Source organism: Vicugna pacos, unplaced genomic scaffold, assembly GCF_048564905.1.
Source record: "Vicugna pacos unplaced genomic scaffold, VicPac4 scaffold_20, whole genome shotgun sequence".
Taxonomy (NCBI): domain Eukaryota; kingdom Metazoa; phylum Chordata; class Mammalia; order Artiodactyla; family Camelidae; genus Vicugna; species Vicugna pacos.
This window is the reverse complement of record NW_027328741.1, coordinates 30,534,551-30,554,206: the sequence shown is the minus strand read 5'-3', so window position 1 is coordinate 30,554,206 and position 19,656 is coordinate 30,534,551. Positions and strand designations below refer to the sequence as shown.

Below are 19,656 nucleotides of genomic sequence, written 5' to 3'. Positions count from 1 at the left end.
GCTATGTCTTCCTGTCTTTTGCTTGTTATTCTTTTTGTTGGGGATTTTGCCTGTGATCTGGTAGCAAGAGTCTTCCCTGGCTATTAAGTGAGATCTCCTTTTTATTTTGTGGTTGTCGCTGTTCCTGTTCTCACCCTGCTGCATGAACTCCACTCACTGGTTCCAGAGGCCCTCCAGTTGTGCCCCTGATCTGTGCTTCTCCTAGTGCCATGTCTCATGTCTCCTCCAAATGCTGTATTGTGGTGGTGCACTTGTGCATGTTAGGTGGTTGGGTCTCTCTGCCTTTCAGTGCCCCTCCTAACTTCACTTCAGTTCCATGCTCTTTAGGTGAACTTGGATAAAATGGCCATACCAGGCATCACCCCTGCTCTGTGCCAGAACCCTTCTTGTTTGTCTTAGAAGCATGAGTTCACAGAGGTACTGAAGCAGAACTTTCCTATTTGCCTGGGGCTGTAAACAAATCTGAGTCCCACCTATGAGGTTTCAGAGCCCCTAGGTAGGGACTGAGATTTCAACCCTGCCTCCACCTGGGTGCACATTAGAGTATATGGTGGGTGTGGTTGAGTCCCACCTCTCTTCTCCAGAAAAGGCACCAGAAATGATGCCACAAGTATTCAAAGACAAAAGCTATGGCACCCCCCCCCAGGGCACACCAGCAGTGTTGCTTTTCCTTTTTTTTTTTTTATATTTTATAGGGGACTTATGTTGTTCTGCTCTGTATACCTTTCCAGCGATGGCACACAGCACATTGAAATCTCCTGAGGTTACCTCTGTACAGTTGGCCCAAGTCCTCCATCAGGCTCAGGCAGTCTGTTTCATCCCACACCTGCTGGTTGGTGTCTAAGCCTGGGGATCATGAGGACACTTTTTGCCCATTTATCTTTGTTCTGTCAGTCAAGGGCTATTCTATACTATTTCAAGCCTCAGAGGTTCCCCCTCCATCCAGCTGACCTCTTCATTGGAGTGGGAGAGACCCAGCAAATGAGCTGCTCCCTCCCCATGGGACTGGACTGCACTATTTCCCTTTTTCTTCCTTTTATTTTCCTTTTCTCCTACCAGATTAATGACGTGTTTTGTCTTTTGATGAAAGTAAGGTTCTGTCAAAGTTCAGCAGACTTCCTGATTGGATAAGTGGGTCAGTGGATGTCAGTCTTGGTGCATTTGTGGGAGAGGGTGAGCTAAGAGTGTCGTTCTAATCCACCACATTGGCCCTTCTTGATTTTTTCTCTTTTTAAATGTACAGTAGTCTAGTGTCTGTATAAGTGTCAATTGTAGTGGGATTTTTTTCCAGTAAACCTAAAATTTCTACTTTGAAATAAACTACTGGGTTTATAAAAAAGAACTAAGTTAACAGCTGCAAGCCAGCATCATCTATTCAATGGTGTGTTAGAGAAGGATGGAGGGGAGAAAGGGGAGAGGGGGAAGATACCCTAAGGGTGAGAGAGTTGGGAAGGGGGAAGCCCTACCTGCTAAAAAGTGGATGCTTGCTGCCATTCAACACAGCTCAATGCAGGGGCACCCCACTTTATGCAGGAAGAGCTAGCTCTCTGGACTCTGATCTACAGACACTGCTCTCAGCTTCTACTCTGGAGTTGAGCTGGTGCTGCTGGAGGAGAGGGTCGAGTCAGGGCCACAGTGGTTGGATGGCAGCCTCTGATGTGAACAAGGAGCTGTGAGTTCAGACTTGCTCCTTAAGCCCCTAAAGGACAATGAGCAAGTGAGTCCATCTAGAGAGACAAGGAGGGAGAGGTTCCTGTGGTGCTCCCACTGACTCTCCAAGCATCCAACTTGGAATTTTGCTTCAGGCTAACATCTTTGACAACACAGGTTGCTTTTATGTCCTAATTTAATAAAAGCCTTTTGCTCACTTCCACGGGAAGCATAATAACAAATCTGAGCTACTTTAAGAAGAAGGAAAATCCTCACTGAGCACCTACCCTGCACCAGACATAGTATAAGGAACTTCATCGCTGTGATCTCAGAGACATCTGACAAGTCACTAAGAACTGGGATGAAGGGACATAAGCAGAAACCAGAAGACAAAGACAGGCTGAAGGCAGATGTCATACAGAAAATTCCACAAGAATGAATAGCAGAAGCAGAAAGTGGAGATGGTGTGGGACCACATGGGCAAATTCCTAGGTTTGAATTCCAATGAACTAGGCAGGGAGGTAATCCTGGACTTAAAGCATAAAGATCATTGGTTTCACAGTTTCTCTGCATGACCAATTATTTTTGTTTATTTCTTTCTTTTTGCTGTCCTAGATTTTCCTACATGGCAATTTTTATACTTCTTCATCAACCATTCACTTGACTGCTTCTCTTTCAACTCATATGCATAAAAGATGCCACCCCAGGACCAGGTAAAAAATCAGTTAATAACAGGAAGGATAAGCCTTCAGAACTTGCCAAGCAAAAGGAGAGATTGGTATGCACTAAGGTAAATATGTAAGATGATGTATAATTGAAATTTAAGTGTCTCACAGTTGTGCTCAAAAAGTTCAAAGAGGAAAGGAAAGCAGGTGGAAGTGGTCATGTTTGTGTGTGTGAGCATGCATGCTGGGAGAGGAATTGGGTAATGGATGAAGACATCATGCAAGATGGCTGAAGTGTCAGTAACAGTCTTTGGATATGAGTTGAGAAAAGGAAATAAAAAGGGGAATTTGGAAATGATGCTTGAGGCCAGAATGTAAAAGACTAGAAGCTCAAATTAAGATGTGCTCTCATATTTTATGTCTTGTATTTCACACCAATTTAAGTGTTGTCCCTCTTAGAAATGGTGACTTAGAGAGGAGATGAAGGGTTCCTTTAAAGAAGAAATCTAGACAAACTACAGCACACTGAGTCAATGGTACCCAGCAATTACATTCCACAAGATTTAGTACATTAACATTTCTACAGAAAAATAATAATTTATAGCACTGTATGTTTCCTACTACCTACAGAGTTAGAAAATAGCTCAGTAACATTGAATTTGAAATATTCAAAGGGTGAGCTAGACAGACAACAAGTAATCTTTAGTGTGGTTGAGTGTGTGTTTCAAAATGTTTCAGTTTTTCCTGATAGTGGCCACTTATATTAGGTATTTACCTAGAAGCAGATTTGCTGGAATAGGTTTATCTGTATGTTCAGGTTAAAGTAGATACTGACAGATATTTGCTTCTCAGGTGATTGTACCAATTTACATGCTCATCAGCAATGTAACATTCTTTATGTGCTCCTGAAAGTTAGGAAGTTCTGAGCCTCAATTCAGTTCTACAAAGGGTAAAATTTTAAACAATCTCCTTTGTAGTTCTCATGCATACCAAATTTTTAGAGTTATTACCAGTGGTATAATAAATAAAATATCTGTCCTTTATTTCTGGTACCAGACACAGAACTTCAAATCTCTTGGAATTTCTTGAGTGAGAAGAGTGTCTATTATGCTAATGAGGTGACTCATGGTAGTGGGCCCCAAGTTAACTTCAGCATGAGGGCTAACCCCAGAATGACCAACCACATAATTAGAGGGTTGAAAATTAGGGCCATGCTGGACTCTGGGAAGATGGGAGGAGATGGTGCTGGAGATGGAGATTAATCATGTGTCCAATGATTTAATAAATTATAAAGCCCAAGTAAAAACTCTGGACATAAACTCAGTGATGCTTTCTGGTTTGTGAATACCCTGACTCCACTTGCAGCCAGTGTCTGAGGTTGGCATATACTAAGTCTGTGTAATTTATTTGTTGAACAACTTAATGCACTGATTCTAACCTGAGTCTTAGATCCAAATCTTGAATCATTCTGGAAGTATAAAGTCTATGAGCTTGTGTCTCTCATGGTGAAGCTTGACATTTCTGTCCATGTAGGGAGATTCAGGAAAGGTATGACTAAACAGTGGGAACATTACTGTGTGGAAAAAGGCATCATCATAGGAAATGAAATCCTCTAACTCAACAATTTTCAGTTCAAAGCAAGCCAAAACAAATTGACTATTCCACTTGTGACCTAGAAAGTGAGCATTGGTCTCTCCAGTAAGATTTGGCTTCCCCAGTAAGATTAACAAGAGGACAGATGACTGGATAAGGAAGTTGTATATTTATACAATGGAATAATGCACATCCATAAAAAAATAATAAAATGATGCCATTTAAAGCAACATGAGTGGACCTGGGAAATATCATTCTAAGTGAGGTCAGAAAGAGAAAGAAAAATGCCATATGATATCACTTATATGTAGCATTTAAAAAATAGATGAAATTATTTAAAAAAAAAGAGACTCACAGACATAGCAAACAAATTTATGATTTCCAGAGGGAGAAGAGAGTGGGAAGGTTAAATTGAGAGCTTGAGATTTTCAGATACTAATATATATATAAAATATAAACAACAATTACATACTGTATAGCACAGAGAACTATATTCAATATCTTGTAGTAACTTATGGTGAAAAAGAATATAAAAAATAATATATGTATGTTATTGTATGACTGAAGCATTATGCTGTACACCAGAAATTGACATAACATTGTAAATTGACTATACTTCAATAAATAAATATAAACAATTATATATAGATATATTTTAATTATGAATTAAAATTCAATGATAAACTTTTATTCTCTAAAAGAAAGAGGAGAGTGAGTGGAGAAGCAATTTGAAATGTGTTTGTATTTCATTATCTCATAATATAAGGATGATTATAGTCTATAATTAATAAATAAATTGTAACGCTTAAACCCAGCAGAGAAAATACTTAATATTTACTTTTGGGGAATTAGATTTAGCCCAAGAGGAAAAAAAATCTAAAACTGATATTAGATATCCATCAATAAACATTCAAAAAAAGTGCAGTGTCTTCCAGTATTAGACTGACATGTTCATCTTTATTTCCTAGAATTAAATGAATTGTGGGAGAGTGGAACTAAGATAAAACTATGTTGGACTTTGGATGTCTGGCTAAGACATTTTAGTTTTATGTTTTATTCACAGTGGAGAGTGGAGAAGTTGTGGAAGGCATCTATGCTCACCACTATATGCCTTAAAGTGGAGAAGTTTTGATCAGTAGAGGGAAGAGAAGAAATTAATACCACAGAAAATGTCATTATCAAGGAAGGTAGAACAAAGATAACTGATGTTCACTGTACATGGCTACCAGACTTTTCATTGGTTCATCCTTTTATTGAAAATTCATAGGATTACACTTATATTTACTTCTTCCCTGCAGAATGTGCTGTCAATTTTTTTTGAAAATAAGAAATGTCATGTTAATTTTCAGACAGGTATACAATATCTGTCTGAATAAATCATGGAAACATTGAGAATTCTGGGCAATTATTAGTAATTTCAGTATCAAATTTAAGAAAGAGGAGTCAGGAGCAGCCAAGATGGTGGAGTAGAAAGACACTAGGAGCTCACCCTTTCCCACAAATACACCAAGAGGGACACCCCTGGACCTACCCATTCACTCAGAACACCTACTGAACATTAACAGAACATCACCTTCTTCAAAAGACAGAATTCACCACAAATCTGGTAGGAAAAAGTAAAAGGAAAATAGCATGGGAAAAATCCCACAGTGTGGGAGTGACAAAGGAGGATTTGCACTCTTAAACTGGGGGGGAAGGGGTACTCCAAGTCTTCTATCTGTGCAAAGTAGCCCTTGGCTCACAAAACAATAAGTAAAATGAGCACTAAATTTCCCTGTGACCTCAGCCTTAGACACAAACCAGCAGGGGGTGGGCTGGGAATGGCTGCCAGAGCCAAGTGGTGGACTGGGGCCAACTGCACAGAAGCAATCTCAGGGGGCTGAAGTATGCTATGAACTATGTCTGGGAGGGTATAGAGAACAGAACAGCCTGAGTTCCCCATAAAATTAAAAAAAAAGAAAGCAATACTGCTGGTGTGCATTGCAGGGAGGAGCACAATGAGGCAGGGCCATAGCCTTTGTCTACACAGGCTTGTGGCACCATTGCTGGTGTGTTCTTAGGAGAAGAGATGCAGGGCTCCACCACAACCACCATATCCCTTAGTGTTCAGCTCCCAGGTAGAGGTGGATTTGAAACACAAATTCATACCCAGAGGCTCCACAACTTCACAGGCAGGACTGAAATTTGTTTACAACACCAAGCAAAGGGGACCATTTTGCTATGCAGGTGCCTTTGTGGACCCACACCTCTAAGACAAATGGGCAAGGACTAGGATTCTGGCACAGAATGAGGGTTAGTGCTGGTGTGGCCATTTTCTGTGAGCCCACATACCCTGAGTGGATGCAGCACCGAGAGAAGTTCTGACCAACTTGCATGACCTGTGGGCCTCTGGGAAAAATGAGCAGAGTTTGAAAAGTGGGGTGATTGAAGGGGCAGCATTTGGCACTTGGCATGGTGCTGATCTGGTAGCATGAATGCAGTCACTGAGTGCTGGAAGCCCTACTGGTGTAGGCATCTAAGACAGGTGAACAGAGTTTGTGTATCAGGGCAAGTGCAGGTGCAGTGTTTGCTGCTGGGGATGTCACTGACCTGATAGTGCATCACCAACCAAGTGTGTAACCCAGAATTCAGTGGAATTGCACTGGTATTTCTGAGGGCAGAGAACCTGGGGAAACCAGAGCAGCATACTGACATTCCTGTGACTGAAGCTAGGACAAGGGCAGAATCAAGAAAAAGTACTTAAAGTGATCCAACCCCACCTAGTATGCACCAGAGCTCAGAACCAGGTCTGGAAGTCTCACTCCCAACAAAAAGGAAACAGACCCAGTCCCTGACAGAGCTGTGACAACCACAGAACAAACAGGAGACCACACTAAAAAACCAGAGAAGGCTCTGGTCACCACAACACCAGCCACATCCCTAATCAAATGGATAACAGATAACACACATGGAAGAAAGACGTGGCTACCATCCATACTAAAAACAGACCTAGCAACAAAATTATTAGGGGTGTGCAGTCTACACAGAAACACATACTCTTCAAAAAAAAGAAATCCCTTGAAGGCCAGAGAAGATAACTGATACTTCATAATCCATAGTGCCAGAGAGATATAAGTAAAATGATGAAGGAGGGGAATGATTCTCAATTAAAAGAACAATAGAAATCCCCAGAAAGAACAGTCAATGAAATACATTTGAATAGTCTACTAGATCATGACTTCAAAACTGGAGTGATGAAAGCACTGAAAGAAATAAAAGAGACTATAAATAGAGAGAGAGAACATTATGAAAAGGAAATTGAAACTATAAAGGGGAGATAATAAAAAACATAATACTCAATGGCTATGAAAAGAGCCACTATAGGCAATCAAAAGGAGACTAGACAATGCAGAAAAATGAAGAAGTAACTAAGAAGACATGATAAGAGAAGTCACCCAATCAGAACAGCAGACAGAAAAGCAAGAAAAAAAAAAAAAAAGAACAATGAAACCAATATAAGGGATCTATGGGATAATATATAACATTCCAACCTATGCATAATAGGGGTCACAGAAGGAGAAAAAGAAGCAAAAGAGATTGAAAAGGTATTTGAAGAAATCATGACTGAGAATATCCCAAACCTAAAGAAGCAATCAAATATCCAAGTACAGGAAGCACAGAGAGTACTCAAGAAGAAGAACCCAAATAGACTTACACCAAGACATATTAAAATTAAGATGGTGAAAGTTAAACATAAAGAAATGATACTAAAGGCAACAAGAGAAAAATGAATTGTTAGTTATAAGGAAAACCCCATAAGGCTATCTGTTGGTTTCCCTTCACCAACACTGCTGGCCAGAAGGGAGTGGCAATATATATTAAAAGTTCTGAATGAGAGAAAGCTGCAACCTAGGATAATTTATGCAGTAAGGCTGTACTTTAGAATAGAAAGAGAAAGAATTTCACAGACAAGCAAAGACTAAAAGAATTCAGCAATACTAAATCTATGCTAAAGTAAATAATGAAAGGTTTACTCTAAATAGAAAATAAGCAGAGGAGAAGGGCAAAGATGGTGGAGTAGAAGGACACTTGTAGCTCACCCTCTCCCACAAATACACCAAGACTGATATCCATGAACCCACCCATCCAATCAGAACAATTGCTGAACTTTGACAGAACATTGCCTTCTTCAAAAGACAAAATACATTGCCAATTGAGTAGGAGAAAAGAGGAAAAAAAAAAAAGGAAGAGAAAGGAAAATAGTGGGGAACCAGTCCTGCAGGGAGAGAGTGATGAAAGAGAAATAGCATTCATTTGCTGGGTCTCCTTCACTCCAAAGGAGAGGTCAGTGGGATGGAGGGGGAACTTCCAAGGCTTGGATCTGGATGGAATGGCCTTTGATGACAGAACTAAGTTAAGTGGGCACAAAGGATCCTTGTAATCCCCAGGCATAGATATTAACCAGCAGGTTTGGGACAGGACAGGCTGCCTGAGCCAGGAAAAGGACATGGGCCAAGTGTACAGAGGCAAGCTTGGGGGACTTCAGTGAGCTGTGTGCCATAACTAGCAGGATATACAGATCAGAAAAGCCTGGATCCCTCATAAAATACACACACACGCACGCACACACACACACACACAAAGCAACACTGCAGGTGTGCCCTAGGGAGAGGGGCACTGTAGCATTTGTCTCTGCAGACCCATGGCACCATTACTGGTGTATCCTTGGGAGAAGAGAGGCAGGGCTTAATGACAACAACCATATTCTCTAGTGTGCAGCTCCCACATGAAAGTGGGGTTGAAACCTGAAGCTATACCTAGGGTTCGGCAACATCATAGGTGAGACTGAGATTTGTTTGCAGCCCCATGCAGAGGGAAACTTTCTGCAAAGGTGCCTCTGTGGACTCGTGCTTCTAAGACAAATGAATAAGAAGCAGAGATTTGGCACAGAGCAGAGGCAAGGGCTAGTGAGGCCATTTTCCCTGATCCAGGGACATGACTGGTGGGCCTCTAGAACCAGTGAGTGGAATTCCGGCAGCAGGGTGAGGATAGGGTTGGTGACAACAACAGAACAAAAAGGAGGCCCCACTAAATAGCCAGGGCATGCTCTTGCCACCAGAACACTGGCCACATCCCCAACCAAAGTAATAACAGGCAAAAGGGAAGGAAGGAAGACTTGGCAACTACCTGTAAGTTAGAAAGAACTCTCAACAAAATTATAAGGGCATAGTGTATAGAGAAATGTATCCATATTTTCTTTAATTTTTACTTTTTAAAAATATTTTATTCATTAATTAACTTAAAATTTTTCTTTAAGACATTTTTATTAATTTTTAAATTGATTTCTATTTGATTTTTATTTGTTTTGTTCTTCTGTTATTGATTATACACTGTTTTCAATTTTTTTATTTTACATTTCTCTTTTATAGTTTTATTTCTGCATCCACTTCAGATAAATAAATGAATAAATAAAACCTTTCAGGACCAGAGTAGATAACTGATACTTTATAATCCATAGTGCCAGAGAAAGATAAGCAAGGTAAAGAGGCAAAGAATCACTCCCAATTAAAAGAACAAGAGAAATTCCCTGAAAGAATAATCAATGAAACAGACTTTATAGTCTACTACATCATTATTTCAAAAAATGACTGATCACAGTACAGAAGGAAATGAAACAAATTGTGCATAGAGACAGAGAATATGTCAAAAAAAGAAATTAACACTATAAAGAGGAGCCACATAAAATTGGAAAACCCATTTATTGAAATGAGAGCTAGTGGGCTAGATAATGCAGAGGAATGAATAAGTGACTTAGAAGACAGGAAAACAAAATCACCCAATCAGAACAGCAGAGAGAGAGAGAGAAAAAAAAACAATGAAAACAATATAAGTGACATATGGTATAATATAAAGTGTGTTGATGTATGCATAATTGGGGTCCCAGAAGGAGAAGAAAAATCAAAAGGGACTGAAAAGGCATTTAAAGAAAAAATAACTGAAAACTCCCCAAACCTTAAGAAGCAATCAGATATCCAAGTACAGGAAGCACAGAGGGTCCAAAACAAGAAGAAACCAAACATAACCACACCAAGACATATTATAATCAGGATGGCCAGGTTTCTACTGAAAGGGAAAAGAACATAATTGGAAAGATGATAACTTCAATGAATAACAACAGAATAAACACGAAACTGTAAGAGAGACGTCTAAATTATGAAGAGTGGGAGAAGGGAGCAAGAAAATTAAGAGTATTTTTCTTTTCTTTTTCTTTTTCTTTTTGTTTTTGGCAGGATGGTTTTAACTTATATCACTATATGTTTAAAACAAACAGATATAGTAATGGGTTAGTATATGCAAAAAACAGAGTAACCATATGACAAAAACTAACAATGGAGACACACACAAAATAAAACAGAGATAATACAAGGAAAATTATCAAACCACAAAAAGAAAAAGAAACAAAGAGGAAATACCAAATCAACTGCAAAACTAAGTTCCAAATGGCAATAAATACAAGTCTATCAATGATTACTGTAAATGTCAATGGACTAAATGCTCCAATCAAAAGGCAGAGTGGTATATTGGAAAATAAAACAAGAACATACAGTATGCTGTTTACAAGAGACACTCTTTAGGGAGAAGAAGAGACATAGAGTGAGAATGAGAGGATTGAAAATGATATTCCATGCAAATGGAAGAAAACCAAAGTAGGAGTAGCAATACTGATTACAGACAAAATAACTTAAAAACTAAAGCCATAAATAATGATAAGCAGGGCACTATATAATGATCGAAGGCAAAGTGCAAGATGAGGATAGTATATATGTTAACATATAAGAACAAAACATAGGAGAACCTAAATACATAAAGTGAATACTAACAAATATAAAGAGAGAAATGTATGGGAACACAATCATAGTAGGAGATTTTAACACCCCATTCACATCACTTGACAGGTTTTCCTGACAGAAAGACAAAGGCAAAATAGCAACTAAATGATACAATAGAACAATTAGACTTGGTTGACATTTTCAGAATATTACATCCCCCAAAATTAAAATAAACATTCTTTCCAGTGCACATGGAACACTTTCTAGGATGGATCATGCACTTTGGCACAAAAGAAGACTCAACAACTTTAAGAAGATAGTAATTATTTTAAGCAATTTTTTTTTCTGAACACAATGCCATGAAACTAGAAATCAACTACAGCAAAACATAGCAGAAAAAATTGACAGCATGATGATTAAACAACATGATACTAGGAAACCAATGGGCCAATGTTAAATTCAAAGAAGAAATAAAAAAATACTTTGAGGCAAATGACAAAAATCACAACCACACAAAATCTATGGGATGCAGCAAGAGCAGTCCTAAGAAGAAAATTCATTGCAATAACGGCCTTCCTCAAAAAAGATAAACAATCTGAAATAAGCAACCTAATCAACCAACTAAAAGAATTAGAAAAAGAAGAGCAAACAAAACCTAAAGCCAGCAGAAGGAAGAAAACAATAAATATCAGGGAGAAAATAAATGAAATAGATATTTAAAAAAACAACAGAAAAAGTCAATCAAACGAAGAGATGGTTTTTTGAAAGAGTAAATAAAACTGACAAACCTCAGGCCTAGCTCACAAAGAAGAGAAAAGACAGAGCACAAATAATCAAAATATGAAAGGAAAATGGAGAAATTACAACCAATACTACCGAAATTCAAAATATCATATGAGAATACTGTAAACAACTTTATGGAAAATAAATGAATAACCTTGAAGAAATGGACAAGTTTCTGTAAATATACAGTCCACAAAGACTGAATCAAGAAGAAATTGACCACTAGAACAAACCGATCACTAGAAATGAAATTGAGTAAGTATTAAAAAAAGAATAGATTATTTACATAATCTCAGAATATTTACATAATCTCAAATTAATAGATGCTAAAAACAGTGGGTAAAATTTTGATGAAGAACAGAATATTTACATAATCTCAAGTTACTGGTTAGTCACAAAGGATAAAAGAACTTTATAGGGGAGAAACCTAATAGACACCACCTAGTGAAGTGATGAACTTAGCATCACCCATAAATGGAAAAATTGATATCTTGTGCCATTTAAAATAACACCTTGGGAAGAACATAGCATCACTGATGCTTGTTGTGCTCCTGCTAAGAATACATGACATGGAACTAGTCATGAGGCAATATCAGAAAAATATAAAATGGACACATTTTATATTTTAAAATTACTATAAAATTAATGACATATGTTCTTCAAAAATCATAAGATCATGAAAGAAAAGAAATGCTGAAAATTGTTCCATTCTAAAGGAGAATAAAAGTACAAATCAAATGAATACTATTTTTCAATATCTGAGCACAGATATTAGATATTATAGATATAATATTAGACATTATAACTCTTATAAGAACAAAAAATCATTGTTAAAAATTTAAAAGAAGATATGCAAATGTCTCATCTAATAGAAAATAATAAGAGAGAACTTACTAAAAAAATAAGAATGGGAAACATGAAGTTGAAAAGTATAACTGAATTTAAAAACTTGTTAGAGAAATGATAATACCAAAAGAATGACAGAGAAGACACTTACTTGGAGAAAATATTTTGAAAAGGCACATCTGATAAAGGACTATTACCTTCAATATACACAAAACACTTAAATCTCAACAGTGAAACAAAAATACCTGACTAAATGTAGCCAAAAGTCATTAATAGACATCTCACCAAAGAAAATACACAGAGGGCAAATAAGCATATCAAAAAATGTTCCACATCATATGTCGTTAGGCAAATGGAAACAAACATATTAGAACACCCCAAATTCAGGACACTGACAACACCAAACCCTGGTGAGGTTGTGGATCTATAGCACTTCTTATTCACTGCTGATGGGAATGCAAAATGGTAGGGAATCTGTGGAAGACAGTTTGTCATCTTAAAAAGCTAAACACTCAGGCACAACATAATCCAGCAGTTGCACTCCTTGGTATTTACCCGAAGGAGTTGAAAACTTATGTCCACACAAAAAACAATATATAGATGTTTAGAGCAGCTTTATCCATCATATCCAAATCTTGGAAGCAACAAAGTTGTTCTTCATTAGGTAATGGGTAAATAAACTGTGGTACAGCTGGACAATAGAATAATATTCTATCCTAAAAACAAATGAGCCATCAAGGTATGAAAAGACATGGAAGAAATTTGAATGCCTGTATTTTTTTTGAATGCCTATTACTAAGTGAAAAAGCCAATTGGAAAAGGCTACATATTGTATGATTTCAACTATGTGACTTCCTAGAAAAGGAAAAACCATATGGACAGTAAAAAGATTGGTGGTTGCCAGGGATTTTGGGTGGGAGAGCTGAATAGGCAAGCAATGAAGATTTTGAAGCTGGTGAAAATACTCCATTTGATACTATAATAATGGATGTATGTCATTACACATTTGTCCAAATCCACAGAATGAACACCAAGATGAAATAATAGAAACCATGAGCTTCAGGTGATAAAGATGTGTCATTATTGGTTCATCAACAGAAACAGATAGAAACGTCCCCCACCAAAGTGGCCTAATAGGGAAAGCTGTGCAAGTATGGGGACAGGGCATATGGGCAATCTCTGTATCTTCCTCTCAGTTTTGTTGTGAACATAAAACTGCTCTTGGAAAACATCTATTTAAAGTTTTACTAGTCATAACAACAGAGAATCTATGCTTTGCAGGAAAAGCAGTCCTAGGAGGGAAGCTCATAATAATACAGGACTTCCTCAAAAAAGAAGAACAATCTCAAATAAACATTCTAACCTACTAGCTAAAAGAATTAGAAAAACCAAGAGCAAACAAAAGCAAGTCAGCAGAAGAAAGAAAATAAGAAAGATCATGGAGGAAATAAAGATTAAAAAACAATGGAAAAAATCAATCAAACCAAGAGTCGGTTTTCTGAAAGAGTAAACAAAATTGGCACATCTCTGGCCAAGCTCATGCAGAGGAGAAAAGAGAGAGCAGAAATGAACAAAATAAGAAAGGAAAATGGAGAAATTACAAACAATACCACAAAATACACAATGTAATATGAAAATACTATGAACAACTACTAGGACACAAAATGGATAACCTAGAAGAAATGGACAAGTTTCTGGAAACATAGAGTCCACCAAGACTGAGTGAAGAAAAATTGACCAGTTGAACAAACCAATCAGGAGAAATCAAACTGAATTAGAAATAAAGGCTTACCTCGAAACAAAAGTCCAGGACCAGAAGGCTTCACTGAGGAATTCAACCAAACATACAAAGAACTCATAACGGTCCTTCTTGAACACTTCCAGTAGACTGAAAAAGAGAGAGTACCCCCAAACTCATTCGATGAAGTCACCGTTAGCCTGATACCAAAAACAAAGGTACTACCAAAAATCAACATTACATACTAATATCACTGGTGATCATAGATGCAAAACTCCCCAACAAAATATTAGCAGAGTCCAACAGCACTTAAAAGAGATCATACACCATGATCAATTTGGATTCATCCCAGGAACACAAGGATGCTGCACCATACATGAATCAATCAATGTAATGCATCACAAGAGAAAACATACACACACACACACACACACAATCTTCTCAATAGGTGCAGAAAAATCATTTGATAAAATTCAACACTAATTTATGATAAAACACATTACCAAAGTGGTTATAGAGGGAAAATATCTCAACATAATAAAAGCTTTTTTTTAACTTTTAAAAATTGAGTTATAGTCACTTTACAATGTTGTGTCACATTCCAGTGTAGAGCACAACTTTTCAGTTATACATGAACATACATATATTCATTGTCACATTGTCTTTTTGCTGTGAGCTTCCACAAGATCTTGTATATATTTCCCTGTGCTATACAGTATAAACTTCAAAAGGACAAGGTTGTCATTCTCACCACTTGTATTCAATATAGTCTTGGAAGCCGTAGCCACAGCAATCAGGTAAGAAAAAAGAAATAAAAAGGATCCAAAAAGGAAAAGGAAGAGGTAAAATTGTGACTATATGCAGATGACATGATACTCAATACAGAAAAATTTGAAAGTTTCACACAAAACTAAAACTAATAAAAGAAATTGGCAAGGTAGCAGATACAAGTTTAATGGACAAGAATCGGTTGCATTTCTTTATACTAATAATGAATCATCAGGAAAAGAATGTAAAGAAACTCTCCCTTTTAAAATAGCACTCAAAGTAATAAAATATCTAATAATAAATTTAATCAAGGAGGTGAAAGTGTTATACATGAAGAACAATGAAACTTTGATTAAGGAGATTAAAGTAAACCTGAAAAAATGGAAAGATATCCCATGCACCTGCCCAAGGCAATTTACAGATTTAATGCAACCTGTATTAAATTACCTAGGACATACTGCAGAGAAATAGAACAAATCATATTTAATTTTTTATGGAATCACAAAAGACACAAAATTGCCAAGGCATTGCTGAAGAAAAATAATAAGGTTGGGGAAATATCCCTCCCAGATTTCAGAAAATACTACAAGCTACAGTAATCTAAACAGCATAGTATTAGTACAAAAACAGAAATATGGATCAATGGAACAGGATAGAAAGCCCAGAAATAAACCCAGAAAATTTTGGTCAATTAATCTTCAACAAAGGTGTCAAGAACTTACAATGGAATAAACAGAGTCTCTTCAGCAAATGGTGTTGGAGAAACTGGAGAGCATCATGTAAATCAATGAAGTTAGAATACTCCCTTACACCATACAGAAAAATAAATGCGAAATGGATTAAAGACTAAAACATAAGACAAGACACAATAAACTTCCTAGAAGAAATCATAGGCAAAACATTATCTTACATATATTTCAACAATGTTCTACTAGGGCAGTCTAGCCAAACAATAGAAATAAAAGCAAAACTAAGCAAGCCGGATATGATTAAACTTACAAGCTTTTGTACAGCAAAGGAAACCATAAACAAAACAAATTGGCAACCTATGGAATGGGAGAAAATATTTGCAAAAGATGAAACTGACAATAGCGTGGTCTCCAGAATATATAAACAGCTCATATGACTTAATAAGAAAAACAAACAACCCAATCCCAAAATGAGCAGAAGACCTAAACAAGCAATTCTCCAATGAAGCCATATAAATGCCCAATAGGCTCATGAAAAAATGCTTAATATCACTAATTATCAGAGAAATGTAAATCAAAACTACAATGAAATATTAACTCACACTAGTCAGAATGGCCATCATTCAAAAGTCCACCAATGAAAAATCCTGGAGGGGGTGTGGAGAAAAGAGCACCCTAATACTCTGTTGGTGTCAATGCAGTTTGGTGCAGCCATTGTGGAAAACAGTATGGAGATTCCTAAAAAGACTAAAAATACAAATAACTTATGATGCAGCAATCCCACTCCTGGGCAATTATCCAAAGGAAATGCTAAATCAAAAATATGTCTACACATCCTACAGCCAGCATAGTACTAAATGGTGAAAAACTCAAAATCTTCCCACTAAAACCTGGAACAAGACACGGTTACCCACTATCACCAGTCCTATTCAACATAGTCTTGATAGTCCTAGCCACAGCAATCAGGCCAGAGAGAGAAATAAAAGAAATCCAAATTGGAAAAGAAGAGGTAAAAGTGTCACTATATACAGATGATATGATGTTATATATAGAAAACCCAAAAACTACTAGAAATAATCACAGAATTCAGCAAGGTAGCAGGTTACAAGATTAGCATTCAAAAATAAATTTCATTTCTTTACACTAATGATGAATCAACAGAAAAAGAATGTAAAGAATAAATAGCCCCCAAAGTAATAAAATACCTAGGAGTAAATCTAACCAAGGAAGTGAAAGACTTCTACACAGAAAACTATAAAACACTGATGAATGAAATTAAATAAGACATTAAAAAATGGAAATATATCCAGTGCTCCTGGATTGGAAGAATCAATATTGTTGAAATGGTCATATGCCCAAGGCAATCTACAGATTTAAGGTGATCCCTATCAATTTACCCAGGACATATTTCACAGAAGTAGAATAAATCATAATAAAATTTACATAATCTTGTTTAATAAAAGCTATTTTTGACAAACCTACAGTCAGCGCAATGCTCAATGGTGAAAAACTGAAAACCTTCCCACAAATATCTGGATTGCACTTGGACCAAGAAAGATATTATTAAGAAGGACATGATTAGAACAGCTGGTACAATTTGAATATGAACTGTGGCATACATAATAATACTGAATCAGTATTAAGTATCCTGATTTTGATAAATATATTGTGATTGCATAAGAGAAAATCTTAAAAAATAGTCATTGAATTTGAGACATGATTTCTATAAATTATAATCAGATCATTCAGAAATAGATATGCCCAGGGGGTGGATCATGAAATAAGTCTATTTTTAGTTTTTTGAGACATCTCTATACAGTTTTCAATAATGGCTGCACCAAGCATATGATCTAGTAATCCCACTTCTGGGCATACATCCAGAAGGAACTCTAAATTGAAAAGATACATGCACCCCAATGTCCATAGCAGCACAATATACAATAGCCAAGACATGGAAACAACCTAAATGTCCATTGACATATGACACTATAAAGAAGCGGTGTTATATTTATACAATGGAATACCGTTCAGCCATAAAAAAGAATAAAATCATAACATGGATGGATCTAGAGGTCATCATTCTAAGTGAAGTAAGTCAGAAAGAGAAAGAAAATATATGGTATCACTTATATGTGAAATCTAAAAAATGAAAGAAAAGGAAGACAGTAATGAACTCATCTACAAAGTAGAAATAGACTTGCAAGCATAGTAAATATTCTTATGGTTACTGGGGAAAGCGAGTGGGAAGGGATAAATTTGGGAGTTTGTGATTTGCAAATGTGGGCTACAATATATAAAAACTATTAAAAAAACAAATTTCTTCTGTACATCACAGGGATCTTTATCTCCTGCTTCTTTTCCAATTTGGATCTCTTTTGTTTATTTTTCTTGCCTGAGTGCAGTGGCTAGGACTTCCAAGATTATGTTGAACAGAAATGGTGAGAGTGGACAACCTTTCCTTTTCCCAGATTTAAGTAGGAAGGTTTTCAGCATTTCACCATTGTATTTTATGCTGGCTATTGGTTTGCCATAAACAGCTTTTATTATGTTGAGATATGTTCCCTATAAGCCCACATTGGTGAGAATTTTTATCATAAATTGGCATGGAATTTTATCAAATGCTCTATTTGCATCTATTAAATTCAAAGAAGAAATTATATGGAACTACAAAATACCTAGAATTGCTAAAGCATTACTGAAGAAAAAGAAAAGAGGCTGGAGGAATAACTACCCCAGGCTTCGGACAATACTACAGAGCTACATTAATCAAGATAGCATGGTATTGGTACAAAAACAGATATATGGAGCATTGGAACAGATAGAGAGCCCTGAAATTAACCCAGAAACTTTTGGTCTACTAATCTTCAACAAACGAGGCAAGAATATTCAATGGAATCAAGAGAGTCTCTTCAGCAAATGGTATTGGTAAAACTGGACAGCAGTACATAAAGCAATAAAGCTAGAACAGTCCCTTACACCATATACAAAAATAAACTCAAAATGAATCAAAGACTTAAACATAAGACATGATACAATAAACCTCCTAGAGGAAAATATAGGCAAAACATTATCTGACATACATCTCAAAAATATTCTCCTAGAACAGTCAACCCAAGCAATAGAAATTAATGAAAGAATAAACAAATGGGTCCTAATAAAATTTACAAGCTTCTGCACAGCAAAAGAAATGATAAGTAAAACAAAACGACAACCTAGGGAATGGAAAAAAATTTTTTGCAAATGAAATTGACAAATGCTTGATCTCCAGAATATATAAGCAGCTCACACAATTTAATAATAATAAAAACAAACAACCCAATCCAAAATGGGCAGAAGACCCAAATAAGCAATTCTCCAAGGAAGACATGCAAATGATCAACAGGCACATTAAAAAATGCTCAATATTACTAATTATTGGAGAAATGCAAATGAAAACTAAAATGAGGTATCACCTCAAACAAGTCAGAATGGCCATCATTCAAAAGTCCAAAAATGACAAATGCTGGAGAGGCTGTGGAAAAAAAGGGAACCCTCCTACACTGCTGGAGAAAATGCAGTTTGGTGCAGCCACTGTGGAAAACAGCATGGAGATTCCTAAAAAGATTAGGAATAGACCTAACATATAACCCAGGATACCACACCTGGGCATATATACAGAAGGAACCCTACTTCAAAATGACACTTGCACCACAATGTTCATAGCAGAACTATTTACAATAGCCAAGACATGGAAAGAGCCTAAAAGCCCATCAACAGATAACTGGATAAAGCAGATGTGGTATATTTATAAAATGAGATACTATTCAGACATAAAATCCGACAACATAATGCCATGTGAAACAGCATGTATGTTACTGGAGAATATCGTTCTAAGCGGATTAAGCCAGAAAGAAAAAGAAAAATACCATATGTGATCACTCATATGTGAATATATATATAACAGAGACTGAATCAAAGACATAGAATACAAACTTCTGGTCCAAGGGAATGAGGGTGGGAATGGACTGGGATAGCAAAATGTAGAAAATATATCCAAGACTGTACTGTGTATCACAGGGAAATATTTACAAGATTTTGTGCTGGCTGACAATGAAGATAAGTGACAATGAATGTAT

General features: G+C 36.6%; 1 long non-coding RNA gene across 1 annotated transcript in view; it reads right to left on the bottom strand.

Annotated features, from left to right (window-relative positions):
- The window catches only part of LOC140694197 (uncharacterized), a 63,487-nt gene that overhangs the window by 25,218 nt on the left and 18,613 nt on the right, over nucleotides 1-19,656 (bottom strand). Inside the window, exon 6 of the long non-coding RNA XR_012069948.1 lies at nucleotides 14,139-14,234. This is a non-coding gene — a long non-coding RNA (uncharacterized lncRNA). The remainder of the gene's footprint in view (nucleotides 1-14,138; nucleotides 14,235-19,656) is intronic.